Source organism: Patiria miniata, unplaced genomic scaffold (genome assembly GCF_015706575.1).
Source record: "Patiria miniata isolate m_02_andy unplaced genomic scaffold, ASM1570657v1 HiC_scaffold_7, whole genome shotgun sequence".
NCBI classification, from domain to species: Eukaryota; Metazoa; Echinodermata; class Asteroidea; order Valvatida; family Asterinidae; genus Patiria; species Patiria miniata.
In genome coordinates, this window is record NW_024037074.1 from 44,880,501 (window position 1) to 44,888,005 (window position 7,505).

The following is a 7,505-nucleotide window of genomic DNA, read 5'->3' on the forward strand; positions in this document are numbered from 1 at the left end:
GGTTTTTCTTGCATACATGTATTCTGGTTCACGCGCATCAACATGATAACCAGCGCGTGAACCAAAACAAAGACAGATGACATCACATTTCGGTACTCTATCTTTAGTAAACAACATCGTGCATTCCTGTAAAATTTGCCACTTTCTTACACCTTTGCTTTTTGCTTGTTTGCATTTTGTTCTAACTTTGCAAAAAATGCCGCAGTTGAATACTTACGAGAAGATGATGCATGGAAAATGAACTTGCATTGAAATTTTGAATGCCATGAAAAATTTCAAAGTTTTGAATAAGATATATTTTGCAGGTGACAGTGTGACAAATCGGCCCAGTTTTCCAAACAAATCCCTGCTTAAAAAAGGTCTAAAATGATCCAAAGGTGTGTGTCATTGTAGAGTATTGTATTGTGTCCAGTATGTTGCTGAATTGCTCAAAGCTGTAAACATGTACAGAAAACGACATTCACTCTAAAGAAGTTTTTTTTCTTTGTGTGGGTTTGCAATAACTTTAAAACTTGTATTTACTCCTTTTCACGATTTTACCCTATTTGACACGTTAAATCCAACAAGTCTAGTCTTTCTTTTCACAAGTCCTTTACTGCACACTTTTATCTTAACTTCAGTTTAATTGTGCTTAAATGGCAAATAAACAGTCACAATTTTCAGATTTTTCTAAAAAGACAATTTCAACTGAACTTGCCGAAAGATGCAAAAACCAATGAAATTATGACAGACAGGATAAGATCTCAATTGAGTATGTTGCTATAATCTTTTAATGAACCGCATTACTAGTTAACCATTGTATGTTATGTAACACATGTTCATTTTTTTTGTATATTGTGGTATTGTACGATCTTCAGCATAATCACGAAGAAGTATTAAACAAAACTGTTATTGTGGAGTGATTAAACTTAAAGCTTTAATTATGTATGTTCAGTTGGGTTTAATTGTTTGTTGATTTTGGAGTAGAGAGACAGCAGAATTGTTAATTTTTCTAAAATGACCAGGGCTAAATCGTCTTCACTCAAGTCTTTTTGTGTTGACAGCAACGTCACCCCCCCCCCCTTCCCCCACCCTTGAACATTCTTGGACTTTCACACCCCTTTGGGGAAATCCTGTGCCCAACAGTGCACTGCGCACACTCGATTTTTTTCAAATAGCTTTTTTTTTCAGAGATTCATAATTAGAACCTGGTCTATATTCACTAAGCATCTTGGGTCTGGATGACAAACCAACCGGGGAATTTGTGCACAAACCTACGGGGCCGAGTACCAGTTACAACATTCATTTTATTTCTCATTATGTTTCAAGAATTTAGTGATTATCTTTTCACACATTGTTGCATTGGTAATTTGAAATATAGCTTTTCTGAAGTCAGTTTTAAAGCCTATTAGAATGAAGAAAGTTTTTGGGAATCCCTTTGTAGAGACCAGTGTCATTAGTCATGAATATTAATATCATGACCATCCCGAATCCCGATATTGGCCAAACACTTTAACACACCAAGCTCACGCTCCAACACTGACCAATCACAATTATTGTTCCACTAGGCCTCATGACTGGTACCCGGGAATAATTTTAAAGATAATTTCTCATTTTTTTTCTGAAGTATAAAAACTTAATTTTATGTACAAATTATTTTATCTTATATTCTATACATTTATAGCTGAATCGATGATTACTTAAATCTTGGGAAAATAATTAAGAAAAACAGTTTAAAGCTTGACTGGTTCCTATCCTCATATGTTTGTGCATAAACTGCATTGCTTGTCTGTCATCCATACCCATGATGCAATGCGTCAAAAAAGTTTATAGGCATGCGCAATACAACCCACGAATCCATGTTTGGTCCAAATTTTCACACCACACGTACACGTACGTACGTACACGTACACCGACATCAGTGTCATTGACCTACATTTCCCAGTCGATATGACCGATTATGGAGGCTGCAGGAAAGCTAATGATATTATAGGGAAACTCCCAACATTTGAGATCACATCACAACACGGATATTTCTGTTTCAAGGATTCAGTGTTCCCTTCCGGGTAAGTTGAAGTCAGTTGCAGACTGGTTAAAGTAACTTGACTTAAGTTAAGTTAATGTCCTACTCAGTCAATGTCATTTCCTTGCCAACTCGTTGTCAACACTTTTTTGCCAACCACGGCACGGGATGGCAAACTATGGAAGGTCAACGTTAAATGCAATAAAGAATGGTATTTCCAAGCTCATCGTTGGATTGTTGAAAATACCACCCAAAAACGTCAGGAAAGGCTTTTGGGTATGTTGCCAACCATGGACCATGGTATAAAGTGTGCCCTTGTGGCCTTTATATATCCTCGTGTGACCATTTTTCGCGCACTTAGTACTTTGACCGATTTTTTTCTTGCATAAACTAAATCCTACACAGTTATAGACTTTAATCTTGTAAGAATGACTAATAAACTACATGGACAAATAATTTGAACAATATCGAACGTCAAGGAAACACCTTGAACGTCGTCGTCTGCAGACGAGTCATATTGGCTGCCACAAAAGTTTCGTGCCCATAATTCGCGCACGAACGGAAAACGTCATTCTACGGAGTCTCCAATGTGTCCTACTTCTTAAAACAATGTGGATCGATGTTTGTTGAATACAACATGTACAAAATAGCGCTCAATGTTTACAACCACCTGTCGCGTGCCGGCCGCTTCTGGGTGACTATGGGTTAAGCTGTTCACCTGTAGCTGGACGCACTACAAATAATTTTAGTTGAACCGCTAGGTTCGTTTGGTTGAAATGTACAACCGGGCAGTAATAATTGCTCTTACTGGGGAGGGGTGTTTTTACACAGAAAAAGAGGAACGGAGGAAGACAATTTAACTTCTAAACTCTTTAATAAAACACCAACACTCCTTCAAAAGCATGTACAATATATATCAACCCTAATGTGCTTGCTTAGCAATTACGCAGTGCTTAATATTTTAAAGAAGCCTCGAATTATCATTCTCTATGAATTGATAGATTAAAAACCCCTTAATTATACTGCAGACCCAAGGTTTCGTCAGTTGCATTACTGCTTCAACCCTGTGCTGGTATTAGCCCTCCGCGCTGCTGGATGGACTCCTCAGCTTATTAATCTCGTCAGCCCCTGGCTGCTTAATAACTCGTCAGCTCTGCTATCTGCTAACTCCGCTGAATTAACTGGTCATCTACTGGATAAGTCGCTGGTATTAGCCCTCCGCGCTGCTGGATGGACTCCTCAGCTTATTAATCTCGTCAGCCCCTGGCTGCTTAATAAACCGTCAGCTCTGCTATCTGCTAGCTCCGCTGAATTAACTGGTCATCTACTAGATAAGTCGCTGAAACTTCCCAGGAGTCAGCTCCGATAAACTAACCCGGAGTCGGCCCAAGATTTCCCTAATCCATATAGCCTACTCGGATTGGGTACTCCGCCGATGTGGCCGGAGTAAACTGAGTCGCCGTCGGCCGGCACTATGCCTAGCCTAGGACCTGTATATAAACAGTGGCTTGTTAGACGACGACTGCCTTTTAACAACTAATAAATATAATTTACATATTTCCTAGAACTCTCTGTTTGGAATAAACAATGATGCCCTATACGACAAAGCAATCTAAATTAGATTTCCGTACCGGAGTCAAACTCAACAATCAAGAATAATCACTGGAGTAAATTGAGTCATCAGGATTAATCACCGGAGTAAATTGAGTCATCAATTATAAATGTATAAAGCCGGATCTTGTTTAAATAAATGCACACTAGACCTTCTAAAACATCTTGTCAATTATTATTCAACTCCAAGGCAATGCGCCAATAATTATATACAGCAATTTAAAATAGATAGTGTTACCGGAGTCGATTACGTAACCGAGCCGGAGCCGGAGTAAACTGAGTACTAAAAGCATTTCCTGACATAAATAATTCAGAAGAACTAATAAAATCCGTCCAATTATAAAATAAGCAATTACGTGTGGATCTATACTTGAGGTTTCTTAAATATGCATCTTTGACAATCATGAGAATTTCACAACACTTGAGAGAGTCTGAGTTTAGATTTATAAATAACGGAGGCACTAACCTGTATATAAGCAGTGGCTTGTTAGACGACGACTGGCCAGCCTAGTAACACACTTTAACTTTTATATGGCCCGCGCTACGCACAGTAAGTCTCGTACAAAAGACGTCAAAACTTGACCTAGTTTTACATAAGTTACAATTTCCATAATTTCCTACAAAAGATATCAAATAATTGTTTGAAACATATCAAATAAATTCAGTTATTTTACAGCCAAAAGCACATTCTCTTAGGGGAATTCTACATAACTAATTTGGCAAGAGTTTGGACGAGGCTATACAAAACAATAACAAAGTACATGTACATCGCTGAATTATACACACACTGGGCGCGCGGCTCGTAATGCAATGTAAATACAAGTAAGTTATCTGTATGGGCAAAAGAATCAACATTTATCTCTTACTAAAGAAACTAGCGATTTCTGATAAAGAGATAATTAAGTGAATTATACAAAAACCTGAGTAAATAAAAACAACACCAAGTAGGGGGGCCGACCGCTACACACCAAACAGGTGTACAATTAAACGCGTCTTGCTTTTCAGACTATACAGGGTGAGTCAAACAAAAACCCCGAAACCCAAATGTTGGGATCATTGTTTTAGTAAAGTTCTGCATGTAGCACTTTCAAAATCTAGGATATGAAAGCCGATTTCATAAGCTTTCTTTTAAGAATCATTCAAATCACTTGTGTACTTTTCAAGTTACAGAATTTTAAACACAACCACCGCGTCTTGCTTTTTAGACTATGCAGGGTGAGTCAAAAAACCCAAAACGAAACCCAAATATTGGGACCATTGTTTTAGTGAAGTTCTGCATGTAACACTTTCAAAATCTACTAGGATATGAAAGCCCGGATCACAAAAAAAGTTCAGTGTCCTTTCAGCAAAACGAAAACAAATCACATAGGGATGTGTGTGAATTGGTTTCGTTATACTGAAAGAACGCACACTTTTTTGTGATCCGTGGACAGAACTTTAAAACGATGGTTGTGTTTAGAATTCCGTGACTTGAAAAGTACATGAGTGATTCATTTGAATGATTCTTGTACTAAAAGAAAGTTTATGAATTGGGTTTTCATGTTTCTAGATTTTGAAAGTGCTACATGCAGAACTTCAAATAAAACAATAGACCCGACATTTGGGTTTCGGGTGTTTGTTTTTTTACTGACCCTGTACATGTACATGGATACTTGTATAGTCTAAAGGAGTATTCTTTCAGTAAAGATTAAAGATTCAAGCCACGAACGTATATTTGCGGAAAGGAAATTTAGATTGTCCAGTAATAACTTTAAATAGTCCGACCATGGTCCGACGTAAGGGTATGGTTAAACCTCCACCACCTCCACTCCCGCCCCTCTCATACCCCCTCCATCTGCCCTTGAAGAACCTCGCGCGTCAATGGATTCTTCAATTTCTGTGTAATCCTCCGTATCTGCGTTTAAGTCGAATTAAGTAGGCATATAAGAACTGGCCTTGTCTTTTCTCCTTCATTTTGAGGAAGAGATTGGAGTCCATTACTGGCGCTCACATGACCGACTTAAGTGGTATTACAGCCATCTAAGATGAAAGCTGATACTCAAACGTGCGTGATACATTGAAGATTTACCTCTCTAGTTGCTGTTGTTTTGAAAACGAAATGCGAAGGTTTAAATTGAGCTAGGTTGTTTGTTCTGGCCTGGTTTTGAGAATTATTCCTTTATCTGACATTCCAATCGAGTATAGCCATTCAGTTTTACGGAAATACTATCCTTTTTGCCTGCATGTTTGTACCGTAGTCCTGCCATGCAATTATGTCTGCGTGTGTACATATCAATCAATAGGGCCATTGTGCACTTCGTTTTACGCCGGGTGCTTCAGTAGGGTGCCTTCTTGCATCAAAGAGCAAGGATGCTACTTAGTTTAGCTAGTCTATAACAAAGAAAATACGGCTTCTTACAATTCATCTTCCTTCTTTACGTCTTTTCAAAATATTTGAAAAGATTAGTTTGCCTTGACATTACTTAAACACAAAACCTGAAACGACAAATATATAAAGAGATATAATATAGAAAAAAAGTTATAGCCTGTTCAGACGGACCAAAGATAATTAGTAGACATTTCTTATTGTCAAAAGTGGCATATTATTATGCCTGAAATCATCTCGCAATGTTTTACCCATTCATTTAAATTTGTTTGGACTTCAGTGATTTTCTGACTATCTGTGCCAATATGACATATGTTTGCCACATCATCAGGATAAATACTTACACTTTCTATTTCCTTTGAAAAGAAGCAAAACTTCCCGACCGATAGTTTGTTGCGTTATGTTGATTCATATAGACCCAGAGTTTTCGAGGAAGATACCTGGTGGTTTAGTTGTGATATAGTCTACATCAGGGTCATTCAGCCACTATATCGTTACTAATGTTTCAAGGGTCAAAGTTGCAAACGGTGATAAACTTTTTTGTAGACTTTTCTATGTCACACTCGGTTGAGTTGAGAGATGTAATGTAATTTGCTTTCTTTGTGAAACTAATACGGTTCGTTAGTAAAAAGTCATACTCGCGCGCGCACCACTGAATTCTAGCGCCCTTTGGATGAAAACGTAAGTTGTGCTAACTTCGTTCCAATGCTACCGGTATTTAATGGGCAGTGGACGTGGTTTAAACTGAAGAAGTGACGTCACATTAACGAACCAGGGACCATAGGGACCAGTTGATTTTAAATGAAAATAACTCTGTATTAAGACTCGGTTGAGTGGAAGCTACACTTGAGTGAAAAGGCGATCTCTTCGATTGCACAAATTCACTGTAATCGTCTAGTGACTAGTTTCAGATGGAGTGAATTTTCATTCGAATAATTCACTCGTTAAGAGGGTGCGTAAAACACGCTATGATTTGTTCCCTTACACGTCATATGCTTCGTTTTAGACAGCATCGGTAGGCGTTTTTTGTAGCCCAATCATGGTATCTTTATCCATTGTGCCGCATTGCACGTATGTTGACCACTAAAAAGCCGTTGAACGCCTCATAAACGGAAATATATCTTCCATCTGAGCCGTACTTCCTACACAGACCATTATTATGTATTTGTAACATTTTGCCGGATGTGTTCTGGTCAAGGCCTCATGGGTCCCCAAATCGAGGGGAAAATCCCACATTCGTTTTCCACCCACGTAGCAATTCAGCGTCTCGTTAATATCAACACAGAACCTTTGAAAGTTCACACTTGCGGTCAGGAAATCAGGGGTGTGAAATCTCAGCTTTAAAGCTGATTTCAGCTTTTTTTGTTTTGGATTTCAGCTTTTTTCCCTCACTTGCTGTGTACAAAAGTATAGGAGATTTCCAAAGTTCAGCTGTTTTACACCTTTTCCAGCTGATTTCAGCTATTTTTATCAGTGGTCACTCACACCCCTGGAAATGCTATAGAAGTGCCCAACTAAGACCAACGA